At 36.6% G+C, this 19,697-nt stretch overlaps 1 long non-coding RNA gene across 1 annotated transcript; it reads left to right on the top strand.

The window, feature by feature from the left end:
• The first annotated feature begins 928 nt into the window (after positions 1 to 928).
• On the top strand, positions 929 to 17,715 carry LOC134657600 (uncharacterized). Its single transcript, XR_010097630.1, has 2 exons — positions 929 to 959; positions 17,617 to 17,715. It is a non-coding gene; the product is annotated as an uncharacterized LOC134657600 (long non-coding RNA).
• The last annotated feature ends 1,982 nt before the right edge of the window (positions 17,716 to 19,697 follow it).

The following is a 19,697-nucleotide window of genomic DNA, read 5'->3' as shown; positions in this document are numbered from 1 at the left end:
CATTGAGTTTTTCTTTATTGATTTAAATGCCATCTAGTGAGTTTCGCTCTAACTGGTATTAATATAACTCGAGTACTAACAGTGATGTGCTTAGGGGTTTCAAGTAATGCGACGAAATAACGCTAGATGGCGTTAACCTCAATTATACATAGTGCTGCAGGCATTTTGCAATAGTGATTTAGTTTTCACTTCTGCCGGCACTCCCTGAGTGCAACCCGTTGTTTTATTTTTTATTCAGAGCGTAATTAGGATTCTTTGGCGGCAGCTAGGTGTGGCTCTGAAATAAGTACGTTGACCATAGAAGGCGTACTATTTATTTTAACTATTTACGTACAACGTTACTACGTTGTAGGCGTAACGGTAATTCGTTGCCAAATCCATTTCGAGCACCAACCAATCACACTCGACCAATAACCCGATTACGAAATACCTTTCTAAGCCCCTCTATTGTGCTTTTACTACGCTACAGAAATATTATTACAACCTTCACTAGGTACGCGAAAATCTATATACATATAAATGCATTTCTGGTTTGCTAAAATTATTTTATGTTGCGAGGACCAGATAGTTGACTGTATGTTTTATTTATTATTATGTCTGTTTTGTTGCAAATATTTCTGTCAAATATTGATGTTTGATTAATATCGTTAGATATTGGAAATGACGATTCCGTATGTTAAACAAAAATTGTCTTTAATTATCACAAAACACGCAAAAAATATATGCCCCATTCTAGTAGGTACATATTTTTAACATTAATGATATTTGAATAAATACTCACAATCACCTGTGAGTTACCGGCTGGACATATTTACCAGTACCCCTAGCGTAAATTTCGTTCGATATCGTAACATGACGTAAGCGGTTGCGTTAAGTGTCATTTTGTATGGGATTTAGAGTTTCCAAAACGTCCCGTTGGGCGCGCTGTTCAAAATCCCATACAAAAATATACATAATTGGTCGAGTTAAAACTTCTCGTAGGGCGATATTTTTTTTTTCATTTCTCTTGTATTTCGTAACTTGTAGTTTTATTAAGCACTGCTGCGAATAAAAAATATCTAATATACCTCAATAAAGAATTTTGCAGCAAATATCAAAAAATGAAGATTCCCAACACCCCACTCGTTGGCGGCGAGCCAGAGCTCTATTCTGCACTGCTAGAATCGAAATGTAATTGAAAAAGAATTGTATTTGTGACGATTGAAGCTCTCATAATTCTAGTAGGTACTACATAAGAGTTACCAGAACTTTTTTTTTATATTAAAGGAAAAAATGGAAAAAGTTACGCTGCCGGCAGGACTTGAACCCGCATCGTCCGCAATCCGTGCGTTGCTCTTAACCAATTGAGCTACGGAAGTCTACCAGGACATCACAAATCTTTCCATCCCTTCCTTTATGCATACACGCCATAAGGGTGGCGTATAGCGACATCTACCGAAAGACGATTACCACCCTTATGGCGTGTATGCATAAAGGAAGGGATGGAAAGATTTGCGATGTCCTGGTAGGCTGTTTATAAATACCTTTAAACGAGCAGTTGTTGTACCTATATTTATACAGGGTGCCCAGTAATTAATGGATAACTATCTAACCACCAACAGGGCACCTTAGGCTGGTCCAGAAAATGCACTTATAGGTCTAGTAAAAGTATCGTGGTTTTCGAGATAATCGAACTTTTCTGTCTTTTTTAATAGCTAGCACCATAAGTACTTCAAATTTAGAAAAGTGCGATTATCTCGAAAACCACGAAACTTTTACTAGACCTATAAGTGCATTTTCTGGACCAGCCTAAGGTGCCCTGTCGGTGGTAAGAAGGTTATCCATTAATTACTGGGCAACCTGTATATTTTGGGAATCTCGGAAACGGCTCTAACGATTTTGATGAATTTGCTATATGGAGGTTATCTAGCTAGGTTTTAGGTCTAGGTCGCGCATTATTGGGTTTTTATATGTTTTCCGAGCGAAGCTCGGTCTCCCAGATATTGAATTTAATATTGAATCGAGTTATTTGCAGAATTCAGCCCTCGAATTTGGGGCCATCAAAGCAACGTGCGCTGTGAGTTATACGTCGTCGTGGAGTTAATTAATTCCCTCGATTTTAATATCGATGGAGATTATTCAACTTTGTTAGTAGTTAATAGTTAGTGAAGTGAACAATTTTAATGATGTTCGTAGATAAATATTACGTGCGAGAAAGAGGCAATCGGCCATATTCGAACAATGCTTATAAGATGTCACAGCGATACGACAGCAAAAAGTAGAGCAAAACAAGCAAAAAAACGGCCACCCATCCAAGTACTGACCCCGCCCGACGTTGCTTAACTTCGGTCAAAAATCATGTTTGTTGTATGGGAGCCCGACTTAAATCTTTATTTTATTCTGTTTTTAGTATTTGTTGTTATAGTGGCAACAGAAATACATCATCTGTGAAAATTTCAACTGTCTAGCTATCACGGTTCGTGAGATACAACCTGGTGACAGACGGACGGACGGACGGACAGCGGAGTCTTAGTAATAGGGTTCCGTTTTTACCCTTTAGGTATGGAACCCTAAAAACTAGCACGTGTATTTCCTCACCAGTTCTAAGGTAAAAGCGTGTATCGATTCCACAAGAGGCCGGTGCATTGAAGTTTAAGGACGGGTGAGTGCAGGTAAAAGCAGTCACTTAATTGTGTTAAGAAAAATATTTTTTTTTCCAAAACATTTTTTGAGCGTTCAGCTTTGTTTTTTACGACTAAATTATATGTATAAGTTACACGTACCTAACCGTGTCAACCATTTATTTTATTATTAATAATAATTTGCTTTAAATAAAAACTCAGTTTATTAAATTAAAAATCGGCCTGAGTGTTTCTTTCTTGTTAATTATGTTCATCAGTTCATCACACAGAATACAATGAAAAATATATTGAAAATGAAAATATACTTATTTAAGATAAGTAGGTACAATACACTTAAGTAATATATATTTACAGACTTATTCGCTAATTTATTATGTAAGGAACTTATCTTAACTTGCGATGCAAATTCGGTATCGGTGGTCCCCGCACTAGGCAAGCCTGTGTCGCGGAGGCCAGTACTCGAATCGAAAGTAACAATTATATTTGACTAGGTACTTTATGTACACATAAATAAATAAAATCAAGGCGTTAAATAACTTTTATATTTTCTTTTAACGTTTAATAAAGTGACTACGCCTAATAAACTCTTTGTATTATTAATATGCTCTGATACCTACTTACAAATGTTAATAACCAGTTCACTTAACATTCACTGAATAATTCAATGCGTGTCCAATTTTAATTCACATGCCATTAAACACTTGACTTCACCCGACGGCTGATTCTGTTTTAATAATTTGAGTCTCTAGTCTTATATCGACCAGGATATGAACCGTGATTACCTTTTGTATTGTCTTTTGGCCTGGGCCTAGCTAACATTACAATCAATATCTGGGAGACCGAGCTTTGCTCGGAAAACATATAAAAACTCAAAAATGCGCGTTTTCCCAGAGATAAGACCTAGCTAGATCGATTTGTCGCCCCCGAAAACCCCCATATAGTAAATTTCATCGAAATCGTTAGAGCCGTTTCCGGGATCCACAAAATATATTATATAAATAAATAAACAAGAATTGCCCGTTTAAAGGTATAAGATTTGCGCTATAACAACGAAACACTGTCTCCCTGTCGCACTAATATGATGATGCTAGAGATACGGAAATCCTGTCGATATCGTAGCGCAAATGATTGTCCCCTTGGCTAGGTCCACAGGCATCTCTCGGAAACTAATAAGTGCGAGCAAAATGCCTTATGCCTTTTGCATGCTACTATGTAGTTAATCATGTGTTACCTAATAACAATAGCATAAGAACCACTGTACCATGTTTATTGCAAATAAATGAAATCTAATCTAATCTAATCTATGAGACATTTCCTGATTGCTATTCGTTAGTACCAAACAGTGTGAGCTTCTAACGCTGATTACTCTCACGGTCGTATCAAAAAATGGTTAACCCATACCAAAATTATACCATATTTTTAATGCAGAAACGGCCTCCCGAAGTCTAAATGAATTCCTTCAATTACTGAGTCCTTCCATTAAATGGCCAAATCAGTTTGCGAAAAAAATTGTTCAGTCATGCGAATTTACCATTGACTTATATATTATATTATACTTGTACTCCGTAAAGTATGTTACGAACACTACGAATTGAGCTAATTCATGGGTGTCACAATCGCATTAAGTAACACCACTGCGCTCAGTAGTGTGGCGAATTGCGAAAATATTTTGAATACCTCAACCCTCACGGCACTCATCTGCAGATGGCTGTACACTCTGTACTACCCCTAGTGTAAATTTCATTCAAAAGCGTGACGTACGCGTTTGCGTTAAACTAATTTTGTATGGGATTTTGAGTTTCCAAAATGTCCCGTCTGGCGCGCTCTTAGGGGTTCAGAACTAAAGCTGACTATCCCATCCGTTGTCAGTTCTGGTTTGGGAAACGCAAACACATTAGTGCTAGCTTGCGCTCATCACTACATAGTCACTACCTACATAGTATGAAACAAAGTCGCTTCCCGCTGTCTGTCTGTCTGTATGTATGCTTAGATCTTTAAAACTACGCAACGGATTTTGATGCGGTTTTTTTTTAATAGATAGAGTGATTTAAGAGGAAGGTTTATGTATAATTTATTAACCCGTGCAAAGCCGGGGCGGGTCGCTAGTTAAGTATAAGGGAGTAACTAAGCTGATAGAAATGGCATAAAAGAACCCATTTGCAGCTAATCTCCATGATAAAGGCATTGATTATAATGCTTCCACGATCCTGGGGTACTTAGCAGAGCTGGAATGGGAATTGCAAGGGATATCCAATAAAATTGAAGGTCCCGTAAGAATGAGGTTTTGCTAATCAAAAGGAGTTGATAATGAAGTTGTCATCAGATGAATGGGAGATTTAGAACAAATCAAATTATTTTAGTAATATCATTACATAGTATAAAACAGAGTCGCTTCCCGCTGTCTGTCTGTCCCTATGTATGCTTAGATCTTTAAAACTACGCAACGGATTTTATTGCGGTGTTTTAAATAGATAGAGTGATTCAAGAGGAAGGTTTATGTATAATTTGTTAACCCGTGCGAAGCCAGGTCGGGTAGCTAGTACATTATAAACTGAAATAGGATCCGGTTTCAGCCAATCCGGATCGTTCACTTTTTCTTAAGTAGGTATAGGTTTCCGTTCATAAACGACTTTTCAATTTGACCCACCGTTTAGTCGAATTTAACCGTTTTGTGTCGTTTGTCCATTGCAATTTTGACATTTTTTTTGTCAGTAAGAGACATTTTTTTACAGAAATACGTACCTATGCGACGTTTAAAAAAAAAGAAAATTCCTCTCCACTTACACATACTTTCGATGTCATTAATTACGGTTAATCAGCATACATCGGGATTTTCGGTGCGGGAATGATTTCGTGTATTTATAACTTTGTTTATTGTAAAATAATTACCAAACTATGGATTAAACGTAGGTAATACGGTCCAAATGTGCTTAGAAATGTTAAATTAGTGTCGCTTTTTACAGTTTTTACCTGTTATTTGGCTAGTGTAAAGCATTCCCGCACCGAAAACGATGTATTTTAATCAGTATCATCATCTTCCTCGCGTTGTCCCGGCATTTTGCCACGGCTCATGGGAGCCTGGGGTCCGCTTGGCAACTAATCCCAGGAATTGGCATATGCACTAGTTTTTACGAAAGCAACTGCCATCTGACCTTCCAACCCAGAGGGTAAACTAGGCCTTATTGGGATTAGTCCGGTTTCCTCACGATGTTTTCCTTCACCGAAAAGCGACTGGTAAATATCAAATGATATTTCGTACATAAGTTCCGAACAACTCATTGGTACGAGCCGGGGTTTGAACCCGCGATCTCCGGATTGCAAGTCGCACGCTCTTACCGCTGGGCCACCAGCGCTTCTTATGTATGTTAATCAGTATGTATTAAAAAATTTAAACAACAAAATTCCACACATTTTCCAATGTAAAACCCTCCTGGTTACGGTTAATCCGTTTATCATCACATTAATATGCGAGCCGGCCTCGAACCGCAAATTAACTTGCCTGTATTATTCAACGAGCTCAAATATCAATCTCAAAAAGACCTAAGCGCCCTGTTTTTTTCATTAAAACCCGTCTTTTTTCAATTTTAACGCTCAAATATCAATCTTTAAAGGTTTAAAGTAGAGGTAGTAAGCGTCGCGGTTTTCTTTAGAAATCCGTCATTATGAATTCCATTCAGATGGAGTCAAAAGGTATTGGATTGGATTTTAAATAGGTACCTACAGCCATATTAGAACTTTAAGATACGTCGAATATAAGATATCTATTAGACATCACCAAGATATGTCAGTGTCATATAAGTGTCAAAAGTGACATTTCTTCAAATAAAAACGTCAATTTTGACACTTGTTTGATACTGACATATCTTGGTGATGTCTAATAGATATATATATATCTAGTTCAAAATCCGAATCGGGTCCCTAGTTTGTAAGTTGCTAGAACGTAGAAAATAAGTTTTGTTTGTTACTTAACATTTCTATGGACTTATTATGTCTGAAGCAAATAAATTGAACTAAATTGAATTTGTGTAACTCTATTTCTCATAAATGTCATTACATAAATAGTAAACTATGCGCATTTAACTATTCCATAACAATAACAATCATGACGAAGGTTAGCAAATCGAATTTTTCCTTCCGGCTCATTTTACCCGCGCTCACCCTCAAATTGTTACCTAATCAAGGCCCTCGGCCAAGGGCGATGGTGGCGTGTGGAGCCATTGCTTTTCACTTATGTATTATTAGAATGAGATGGATAACTAGATATTGTTCATAAGTATATGCTTTTCATAAAAAATGTTAACAACCCTCAATAGCTTGTGTTCATTTATGTTTTCTATTCTAAGATTGCATTTACTTTTATTAACTTAGTGTATTTTTGCGATGCGATTAATGGCGGTAAATTTGAAAGCCGCTTTCTAAATGATCACTTTTCCCACGTTTACCCTCAAATTACCTAATCAATTAACCTACATAATAATTATTATACAGAGTATTTGTTTGTAATTTTAATGAGTACTATGTAATAGTTATTATTTGCTATAAAGTACAGATTTATGAAAGTGTATTATTTTCATCTTGTGCAGACATAGGTATTTAGGATTGAAGTCCAGTTCAGAACTCCTTCAATATTGTTAATGCACTGAATAACCTATTTTCGGCGTCTAATAAAAAAAAATACGATTCAATCATCTTTACCTACTGTATCATTCTGGCCACGTTCACCCTCAAATTGTTCCTAATCAAGGTTCTCGGCCAAGGGCGGTAGTGGCGTGTGTAACCACTGCCTTCTGCTACTAGAAAAAGATCGGGCTATCGAAATTGCTTAACAAAAGCTATTTCATCTATAAACCAAACAAGTAAGCTACAGTCAGCAGCGGAAGTTGCTAAGCGGGCGAGGTATTCATAATTACCTTGACGCGCTCTTATTTTCTTAACAATAAAGTCGCGTCAAGATTATTTTGAACACCTCGCCCGCTTAGCAACTATTGCTGCTGACTGTACAGTGAGCATCAATATACAGGGGTTAAACTGCTGACGCCGTAAATATCAAAATGGATTTTTGACATTTGCGGCCGCAGCACAGTTGATAGTATTATCGTGCTGCAATACTGCTGCAGTAATGCGACGGTAGCACGGTCGTATTTTTATCGCTTGTCACCATGCCTGTCACGTTCTAACAAGTATGTAAGTGCGTAATTTCATTCATTCAAGAAAATCATTCCATCGTCATTCAGTAAAGGGCGATGGAATGATTTTCTGGCTTAAATGTATCTTATCAACCAGGACCCTTATTTCACTTGAATCCTGATCTATTATCACTTAGCTCTTGAACGATACTATGTCTTTTCTGGCATGCAACCATACAATCCTAATCCCATATACTTGACTTTTCCATTACCCCATTTCCATTTTCCTCTCTCCCATTCCCCAACATAGTTACCCAATCAAGCCTCGACCAAGGCCAGCAATAGCGTGATTTCCTTAACCTTGTCACTGGGGGTAAAAGGGTGGGTATTGGCCCTGGGTATAAATATATGTCGATTATTGAGTCCCATTGTGGTGTACGACCATGGTGGGAACGATTGCAAATCGTCCTTTGTCCAATATTATAAAATAAAAAGTTCAAGACAGCGGGGGCCCGTTTCTCAAAAGCTTGTAAATTGTAAGGGTAACATTCCATTTCTGACCGCAGCTGCACTACTGTTCATTTTACCGTGGAAATTGACAGTAACAGCGACGCATTCAGTACCAGTAGTGCAGCTGCGGTCAGAAATGGAATGTTACCCTAATACAAGCCGATGTCACCTTTTGACAGCTTTTGTTAGAAACGGACTTCTACTTTTGTATTACAAGTTACAAACTTTTGAGAAACGGGCAATAAAAAATATCCCATGGCCCTGTTGCAGGTGACCTGTAGGGCTATGATGGCCGGCTCTTTATCATTTGTCACCATGGCTGTCACGTTCTAACAAATATGTAAGTGCGAAAGTGACGCATAGCATGACAGGTGATAAAAATACGAGCATGATAGCTGGTCTGCATGGGATAGCAGTCGCTAAAGAGCCATTGCAGTGGACTGCAATAGGATTATGTTATTAAAAAAAAAAGTCATTTAGTGTCGCAAAACATACAGTAACAAAATATAACAAACAAGGAAAAAGTTGTAGGTACACTACACTTTTTTAAATTTGTCTTTAACTTTCTCTTTCGAGCTTAATACGACAAAACAGTGTCGCAGTATTTACAATATCCATGGAGAATGGTAACAGAATGGAGATAAAAAGATTGTGTCATTGAGGTTTGGTTGTGTAACGTACCTATTATTGCAGGTTACTTTATCATAATCATAATCATCGCATTTATTCGTGATAAACTATAACATACACAAGTACACAACAAACAGAGAAAATTAAACATAAAATTAATACATAGTTTACCACGAAATGGTCCCGCCTCAGCATAATGATGACCCAGAAGTCAGCGCTGATCTTCCGACGAGACCATTTGTGGGTCACGAAACGAAACGCAGCTGTACGACACGGCCCCATCATAAATCTGAACGCGCCTTAGCTTTACCTGATTGAACCACAGTCACTGGCAGTTTGAATGGCTTTGGACTCTATTGCTAAGTTGATAAGGGTCGTAATAGATTTCACGTTATGCACTAGAGCGTAAAAAGCAAGTTTATGCCGCTTACACGCGATTTATTAAACAATAGCTTAGTTTAAAAGTAGTTTTTTCGGGGTCCCGTTGTTTCGCATAAAGTTTTAAGTCATAATGTATTGTTTGTCATATTATCATTAGTCATAAAACTGTTTTTTCATATCCAAAATTAGCCTTGTTTCTAAACTTTTCTCACTGCACCATTTGGATTTACGAGTAGCTCCCTAATTTTATTATGCCGACCAGCTAAAAAGTCAACGACAACTTCGAAATTATTTTTCCTCGCCTCCTGTTTTCCCGATCTAAACTTTTAAAACGTTTTACCTTCTTCTCATAAACTCAGAACTCAAACATTTCTCGAAACTTCCAACCCCATTATTTTCCTAACGAGACCGAAAATGGTCGCACTTTGCAAACTTGGAGTCCAATTAGATAAATATACGCGGACAATAATATTTGAAGCTGCGAGAGATGGAAAATACTGAATGCTTTGAAAAAGGCAGATAATTTGAGGTTATCTCGAGGGATGTACGGTAAGAGGGGATACTTCAAGAAAAAACAATTCTTTAAAAGGGTGAGCATGAGCTACGTGCAAAGTACTTGGACCATTTTATTTAAAGTTGTCCCCTACACTTTTTTTTCAAATTTGGGTTCTTTTATGTTATTTCTACTCAGAATCACGAGCTCTTTTGATCCTAATAGGATAAAAAAGTGTCCCAAAATTTCCATACATTTTTCGATCTTTCCATTCCGTGACCACCATACAAAGTCTATGAAAAATGTAGTGTAGTAACGGAATGGAAATAAAAACCTCGGGACTCTTTCTTTCTCCTATAAGAATAGAAAGAGCTCGTGCTTCTGAGTAGAAATAACATAGAAATCACAAATTTAAAAAAAAAGTGTAGGGGACAACTTTAAATAAAATGGCCCACTCATAACAACCGTATGAGATTTGGCAATTTTGTCAAAATACAATGAACAGTTTTGTGTTGTTGGTATATACGAAATGAATCCGACATTTCGTATATACCACACCAACGTGCAATGTAATATAAAATAATTAAGTGCCAAAAACGTAATGCCTGTTTATTTAAATGTATTTACGTTAGCACATCATATTATATACAGTTTAATTCTGCTCAGGTTGCGTAAATTTATATGGGCTCCATCTCTCAAACAGCTATGGGATGTCTACTCAGCTATCTAAATTGCTAAAATCTATCTTAACATTTCCAAGGAACTTGAAATATAAGCTAACACGAAACAAAATCCAGATTAGACAAAACAAAACAAAAATAAGCATTGTTTTTGGCGAATAAAGCACCGATATCGAGTTTCGACAACTTATGTATGGCTTTGTTGAGACAAATAATTTATCTGAAAGCTAGAGAGGAGAGTTGTAGAGGTACCTATATATTTAACTGTTACTTTGTATATAAAACTTTATTATTGAGACCAACTAAACAATGTAAAACTAAACTACATGCATTATAAAACTTAAAATAATCTTAGATATAAAAAATGCTCCCCAGGTCGCTGTCATGTGTTATGGTGCCCAGAAGACTGGCAGCGTTACCTCGTTTGATGGCCAGACTCAGTGTCTGGCCGAAGTAGCTGCCAGCCCTCTGGACTGTTACTTTGTGATTAACTAAGAAATGGTTGCAGCAACAGGTTGTATTATTTTTTGTAGTAGTTATTGCATGATGCTTGATATAGGGTTAAGGTGCCGTAGGTACAGAACGCGGACTCAAAACAGAATCCGCCAGCTTTCCTACCGTTAATACAGCGTTTATTCAGCCTCGTGCACAAAGCCTCCCATTGTCTCCCATTGTATTGCACTCGCGGGGCCTTAATGCAGCAGTCTATCAACTTTACAAACAATGATACATACCTGAGACTTTGTAACTGAAGTAACGTATACGTATGACAATGTAATTAAGTCTCGACAGGTTAAAGCACTTGGTAAAAGGATAGTGAACGACCGCTGGCTGAATGTTGACTTTAAACTGTTAAAATTAATCGATTTTAAATTTTCGTGAGACATATTTTGAACTCTAGCCTGAGGAAGGACCCCCGAAGGGCCCGACTCATTTCGCCAATAGCGACTAAAAATTCAAGTGAGTGAAACCGTTGTTGTCGTCTAAACAGTTTATTAAAATTAAATTTAAATTTTCGCCCTACGCATGGTATTCTGTTTTGACCACCAGCAGTACCTATTTCAATAGGGTATTTTCCTACTACTCAAATCAGTTTCTTTTTTAGAACTGTCAAAACGATTTGCTAATATGGAATTTATATGAAACACTACGTCACGGTCACCTACTTTTTATATTTCTATGCGATTTATTAAATAAGATTTGTGCTTAAAAATAACTGCTATCTATGTTTTTCTAATAATTATCTGGTGCTTTATTTCATGCATGGTGTGAATTTATTTTAAATACAGGAAAATACCCTATTGCGAATTCGAAAGGCAATCGAAGCGACTCACCCGTGCGTCCGTTCGGGGAACGGTTCGGCGAAATGTCACGAACAAAAATTGCCGGATTGCTTTTTCCTGTATCGTTTCAAGTGGAAAGAAAAAAGTTCCGGATATTTATGGGTTTGGTTCACCCGTAAAAGGACTAAATCGAGCAGTCGTTATTTGGATAACCTAAAATGTAAATATATGTGGCTCTGCAGATAATGGCCACGTATTTTTATATTCATTTGAATAACGTAAAACGAAAATATAGGTACAGCCCTGTAGAGATTGGAAGCGTATTTTAATATGTCGTGTACTGAAATGAAATTTTAAGCACAATTTTTGGGTCCCGGTCCCGAGGATCTGCTCTCTGTCTGTCTGTCACTGTACTGTATGTAGGTACTCGTATTTCTAGAACCGTAATAAATACTCAACTAAAATGTAAATAAAAACTTTCGGGGTAAATAAGGAGGACTCATAAATAAAACTTATTTTATTTAATATTTCAAAAACGGTTAAAGATTCAAACTTCAAATAATATAATATAATAAAAATGGTACAGAAAAATAAACAATTATTAAATCCTGGCCAAGCGTGAGTGAAACATCAAGAAAAAAAATTAAACATTGTAAAACTAGATGATGGTACGAAACCCTCGGTTCGCTTGTCCAACTTTTTGGCCGGTTCTTATATTAAGTTCAATATTTTTTACTCATGTGTATTGATTTATTACTTATTATTTTCCTTTCCTCACGTAACTGGTGACCGAAGAACATCAATATCAGCATTGCGATACCTACAATGAAGAAATGCCGTCAGCATCCTTGATACAATGCCTCAATGGCCCATTTTAGATTCAAGCTAGTTGTTTATTTAGTTTAGTAAATAATAGGCCTTTTCATCTGTGTCAGATGTTTTAAGCAGCATCCTGGTGACGACACTTGCGTTCGTGGCTGTATAGTCCTATGCGAGAGAGGATCCCGCGTCCACACACGCGGCAGGTGTATGCTCCTGTTCCCCCAGGTGGACGGGGGTTGGAGGCCTGCTCGTGGCGCCTCATGCGTTTCTCTTTTAAACAGGTAAACCAGGCATCGTCGTGCTTGGATTGACCATCATGAATAGCGCGACGCCACATGGGTCGGTCTTCGGCCATTTTCTGCCATTGCTGGGTGCATGGGATGTTAAAGGCAACCATATCACGTTTGACGCAATCTTTAAAGCGCAGCATTGGCCGCCCGACCGATCTTTTTGCGTCTGCAACCTCTCCTAGCAGGATTTGACGTGGTAAACGAGTCCGCTCCGCTCCGCTCCGTTAGTTTAGTAGTACCACTGTATATAGGTACTTATCTTTTGTGTAATGTAATTAAAACTTAGTTTATTAGCCAATTTTCCCTTTATCCAAATTGCGATACCAATATAGTTGACATCAAACAAAAAATATTTATAAATTTCCACGAAAGCAATAATTTATTTATATCCAAGAGTATAATTTATATTCGATGTTTTTTACCTTCAGAGGCAAAAATAGATTACTTCAAAAGATAAAAATAAAAATGGTAGGAAATTGTCCTTAATAATAACTCTAGGTAACTTAACTTTTCATGCTTATATGTATAAAATAAAAAAGTCGCCTTTTAATAATTTCTGTCAAATGATTAACGACGGTGATTTCTTGCTTCCAATCAGAACCTCTAGTGTAAATTACATTCGATAGCGTGACGAGCGTTACGCGTTTGCGTTAATTATGTCTATTTTTGTATGAGATTTTATACAGCGCGCCAAGCGGGACGTTTTGGTAACTCAAAATACAAAATGACACTTAACGCAAGCGTGTACGTCACGTCACACTATCGAATGAAATTTACACTAGGGGTAGAGGCGATTCATCTGTTTTTTTTTTTATTTTTTAACAAGCAGAAACGTCTGAGATCGATGCTATTAAGCTTAGAATAAATTTAAAAGTGGAAAAATTACTGTCTTGGGTGAGACTTGAACTCACGGCCTCTGGATCGATACTCCAGCGCTCTGCCATCTAAGCCACGAAGACTTCATCCATAGCCAGCAAATCTTTCCACCATATGGGCCAAGGGGACCCGAGCGACATCTACAGTAAGAGCGTTACACTTCTTGAACGGCTATTACCGGAGTTCCAAGCCATATTGGAAATTCACCAGTTACGACGCGCTACCCATACTATTTTTTAATTTTTAACAAGCAGAAACGTCTGCGATCGATGCTATTAAGCTTAGAATAAATTTAAAAGTGGAAAAATTACTGTCTTGGGTGCGACTTGAACTCACGGCCTCTGGATCGATACTCCAGCGCTCTGCCATCTAAGCCACAAAAAAAAATTGATTCATCTGTTCGTTTGAAATAATTTTTCGGAAAAGCATGCAATTCTATATATAACATCCAGTTATTCGGTTTTAAAATTTAACGTTTACACATTCTAGTTATAAACTATGCAGTCTAGAACTGAATCGTAATGCTCAGAAACCGTTAACTATTTAAATAGAGAAATGCAAGTTCGACATGAATTTCCAATGGAAAAACTACTGCCAAGTTAAACTTACAGCTCCGGAAAACTTTTTACACAAATTGCTCTTACAAATCTTTATGGAGCCGTAGTAATTAAGTTTTGAATTTGCTTAACAGCAAATAAAAGTTTGCAATGTTTTTTGAATTACGAACAAGCGGTGTAGTTTGTTGAGTTCTAAATAAAATCCAAGAGATTTGTATAGTTGCTTTATATTTTGCTAATTCTTTCCAATTTTTAGTGTAATATTATTATGTATGTTTTTCCTATAAATTTTGTATGTATTTATATCCTTTATCTTTTTGGTACCTTGTTGTACATTTTGCTGCATTCGTCACCCTCTTTTCACTTTCTCCTCTCATCTACTCAAAGGTTAACTGGAAGAGATCCTTCATAGGGATAAGTTCGCCTTTGTACTTCTCACTACTTGTATGTTATTTTTAATATGTCTTTTTGTACAATAAAGAGTTTACTACTACTACTACTACTACATTGCTGGTTTCTCTTTTATTGTGGCCTTTTGCAGAAAAATAAATGGTTATCAAAAGCAGTTGTGTTGGAGCTTAATTACGAAACTTTCAGTAAAAAAGTTTCACAATTAGACTGCCCGTTCGAAAGTTTTTTTACCAGCCAAATGTAAAAAATAACATACGTAGTTCTCACATCTAATGTCTTTTATTATTCTATTCGCAACTAATGTTTTACTCACGTAAACTATTTTATTACATTTTAGTTTTTGTACTTATGTAATGAGTTACCAACTAATTTTACGATAGATTTAAGTTTTAATTGCTAAATAAAATAGTAATTTGTCACAAGGCAAGAAACCCTCTGACACAAAAAGATTAACAGAGCTTCAGGAGTGCCATAGATAAAGATAAGATAAGATAAAAGATAGTTTATTAAAGTAGGCATAATTACAATGCGCTTATGAACGTCAAATAAAGCTAGGTAGACCGGCTCCAACCCTACACCTCTGCCCCGAGAAGATTTAAATCTCCCCTCAATTGGAGGAGGGTATCCCAATATGGGACCGGCAACAAACTCTGCGGGACACATCTTTTAAAAAAAAAATTTACATCTTATAATTAACATGCATTACGAGAAAATAAGGAAAAAGAAATACAATTTAAATTACTATAGAATTCATGCAATTATACACATAAGGTGTAATAGAAATTAGATTTAAAAATATATACATATGTACATGGAATCATACAAATACGTAGCTGTTTCAGAAAACATATCAAATTCTTACAAAAGGAAAAGAAAATATAGTTATTAGAATAAATGGGAAAACATACATAAATCTGATTGATTCTTATGAATTAAGTGCTAACATAAAATATTTGATATGCTTTCTTAACTGAGCTGTGTCACCTATAACTCTATACATAATACAAAGTTTTTAATTGCTACTAGTTTTTATTAGTTTCTGGTTTGGACCATGCATGTTTGTCTGTCAAGTAGTCCTCGACTCTGTAATAAGCCTTCAACATCAATGACTTTTTTAAGGAATTCTTAAGAGCTGGAAAGGGTAATCTTAAAGCATCCTCAGGTAACTTGTTATAAAAATGAATGCATTGCCCAACGAATTACTTTTGTACTTTACGGACACGAAACTTTCTGATAGCAAGCTTATTTTTATTTCTAGTGTTAAAGTTATGGACATCAGAATTCTTAGTGAAGCAGTCTAGATTCTTAATAACATAAATAATACTATCATATATGTATTGGGAAGCTACAGTTAAAATATTAATTTCTTTGAAAAGTTCTCTTAATGATTCACTCATAATATTCATTGTGCGAAATTTAACTGCAGCTGACTGTACAAAAAAGGATTAAACAAGTCTCTCTAGAGATACATTTTTAATCTTCTTGTTCTCTTCTTACTTTATATCCTCTTATAACGTTGTTTTAGGTAAAAGTCAACACTCAGATTTTCATTTAATATTTTAATACGAAAATCCGAGTTGAGCGCGAAAATCTCATAAGTGAAGTATAAACAGATTGAGTTGGGAGTTGTTTATGTATAGGGTGGTAACGTAAACTTGGTGTTTGTAGAATTATTTTGGAAACTGTGTAAGTGTGGAAGATGCTTTATGTAAGCAGCATGATGACGTAATAAAATTGAAATTAAGAAGAAAAATAAAAAGGCAGTATCCCAACTAATACTCAGAATACAGAATAATTGGTAAAACAAATTTTACATCAGGGGTAAAGATAGCAATTTATTTTTTCTTTTTTAATCCTCCTTTTAAATATTCTTACCTATTATGAATAATAGGTGTATGTGGCTTATTTTAATACCGTATCGATTAAACAAACACAATTTAATATACATAATATATTACGTTCTTTCAAAATTATAAATTACTAATACATCTTTTTAAGCTGTAATATTTTTTCCAGGGATTCTTAACTGGTTAGAGTGGGCGACATTTTAGGGAGACTTTATTATATTACTTATCTCTGTCCTAACAATTTATGAAGCCCTCTGGGAAACATATTATTTGAAAGCTTACTTATTTATTAATGGGCTTGAACGTTTCCTTTTAATTCACTAAATGGGCATTTAGCTGATATAAATGAAGAAGCGTTTTCCTGTTCAAAATAAAATTGACGAAGTCAAATGAAAATGTCAAATGCAGGCCGGAATAATAATGAGCTGCACTTAGGGAGGCGTATTTCTAAACGGAAAACGTGATTTAATATTTTGATATCAGAATGTTTTGCTTTAAAATAATTGTAAAACGTATACAATTCCAAATATCAACAATAAAAACACTTAAAATAAATCCTTATAAATAAAAAAATGGCCTAGATCGTGGTCGCTCGGTAGGGTACCCAGAAGGCTGGCCGCATTGCCCCGCATTGTAAAACTGTTACTGTGAAATGGGGTGGGTTTAGGAACAAATAAAGTAACTTTAATATAGTAAAACATTAAAAAAAATAATGTTTTCTATATATCTCCTCGAAGTTTATGCTACTAGAGAGTGAGTTTTATAATATTGAGTAAACAATTACAAACAAATTATAAACTAAAAATTTAGTGTCCGACCGAAGATTCGGTTTCGGTTTCGGTTTCGGCCAGTTTCGGCCAAAAAAACATGTTTCGGCCGTAGTTTCGGTTTCGGCCAAAAAACGGCCGAACCTTTCGGCCGGGCCGAAACTTACTAAATAGTACTTCGTACTATGAAACTACACTATGTAACAAAGACCAAAAGTTGACGAACAAGTTAATATGTATACCTACAGAAATGAATTGGTTTATTATAAAACACAATTCCCCTAATGAGGGCGCCACTGGACGGTCGACGCAGTCTTAGGAGGCTGTCAATACCTAAAACGCGCACACTATCTAATTGTATCGGAGTAAATGAGATAGCACTGTCGCATGTTAATGGGCCTGGGCAAGCGAATAATAAGAACTCATCATCTTCCTCGCGTTATTCCGGCATTTTTGCCACGGCTCATGGGAGCCTGGGGTCCGCTTGACAACTAATCCCAAGAATTGGCGTAGGCGCTAGTTTTTACGAAAGCGACTGTGGATTATTTGTGTAATATTAGGTACTCGTTAGCGGTCTAGGTATAAATGTTTTGACATTGTGATTTTATTTCAGACCCATAAGTCAAAAAAATAAAAACAACACCATTCAATGGTGATTTTAAGACCAATCTTGGCAATAGGGAATATTACGCAAAACTGCGTAGAGGGCGTCACTAGCTCAATCACATGGCCTACCGTGAAATACGTCAATCGAAAGTTCGGTTTCTGCTTTCTGCCTCTCTATCACTCTTGCCTATTCGATTGATAGTGAGGCAGATAACGTAATTTCGATTTTCGCGTTTCGCGGTAGGCCACCTATAAACAAACCGCCTTGATGCATCAATGTCCTAGTGAAAACCTATCAAAAAACCGGCCAAGTGCGAGTCGGACTCGCGCACGGAGGGTTCCGCACCATCAACAAAAAATAGAGCAAAACAAGCAAAAAAACGGTCACCCATCCAAGTACTGACCCCGCCCGCGACGTTGCTTAACTTCGGTCAAAAATCACGTTTGTTGTATGGGAGCCCCACTTAAATCTTTATTTTATTCTGTTTTTAGTATTTGTTGTTATAGCGGCAACAAAAATACATTATCTGTGAAAATTTCAACTGTCTAGCTATGACGCTTCGTGAGATACAGCCTGGTGACAGACGGACGGACGGACGGACGGACGGACGGACGGACAGACGGACAGACGGATGGACGGACGGACGGACAGCGGAGGCTTAGTAATAGGGTCCCGTTTTTACCCTTTGGGTACGGAACCCTAAAAAACAGTTTAAGTATCTAGTATGTATAATTTACTTACTCTATGGTTTAGTATGTGCACTATTGCTACACTCTGGCGGCAGAACATTGCAGTAATACTCCCTATTATTTTCTATCGAGCCGATTTCGTTCAATCATGTATTGAGTACGACCACGGTCTTTAAAATATAATGAATATTAACATAATTTATTTTTGCTTCATTAAAACAAATAGTTTTTCTTAATAAACTGCTTAAGTAACATCAGGTTCTTAAAAAAAGGAGTGTACAGGTCGGCAACGCGCATGTAACACCTCTGGAGTTGCAGGCGTCCATAGGCTACTGTGACTGCTTACCATCAGGCGGGCCGTATGCTTGTTTGGCACCGATGTGGTATATAAAAAAAACAATTTCAAGGACATTGGGTGTTGACAGCCCCTTAATATATATGTGTATAAAAGCGCTTTTATGACATTATTTCAACGATTTTTACAAGTCTACAAAAGTTTCGGTTTCGGTTTCGGTTTCGGCCGAAACTAGAGCCAAAGCCGAACCTTCGGTTTCGGTTTCGGTTTCGGCAAAAAAACATGTTTCGGTCGGACACTAACTAAAATAAACCTAAGAATGAGTAAAACTAAATAACTTAACGATAAATACTACTAGATAGATAACTATAAATGTATATTTATTTTACCTACTGTTAAAAATCCCGCAAAAAATATGTTGAGAATTAAAATTGAAATTTCAAAATTGCCCCTCCATTTTCCAGGTCACCCAATTTTTACTTAGGTAACCTAAAACGATTTTTATAGCTCATCGATATAATTCCACAGATCGAGTAATAAACAAAAATTAAGCGAGGGACCCAATAAGAAAACTTCTTGTCTTTTCTTTATCGCGTATTCTAGAGAGATATTAATTTTCGCCATGTCAGCTGACATAGTCACGGATACCTATCCGAGAGTATGAGAGACTCTCGTCAACTACACTGAGGGTACCTACCCTCAGTGTAGTTGACGAGAGTCTCTCAATGATTTTATCGCGGAGGGCGATAAAGAAATATGGCGGCTGTATATGGTTTTCTTTTGGCGAGATTTTAGAAAAAAGATTGTAATTT

This window comes from Cydia amplana, chromosome 20 (assembly GCF_948474715.1).
Source record: "Cydia amplana chromosome 20, ilCydAmpl1.1, whole genome shotgun sequence".
Classification (NCBI taxonomy): domain Eukaryota; kingdom Metazoa; phylum Arthropoda; class Insecta; order Lepidoptera; family Tortricidae; genus Cydia; species Cydia amplana.
This window is presented reverse-complemented; position numbering and strand designations above follow the sequence as displayed.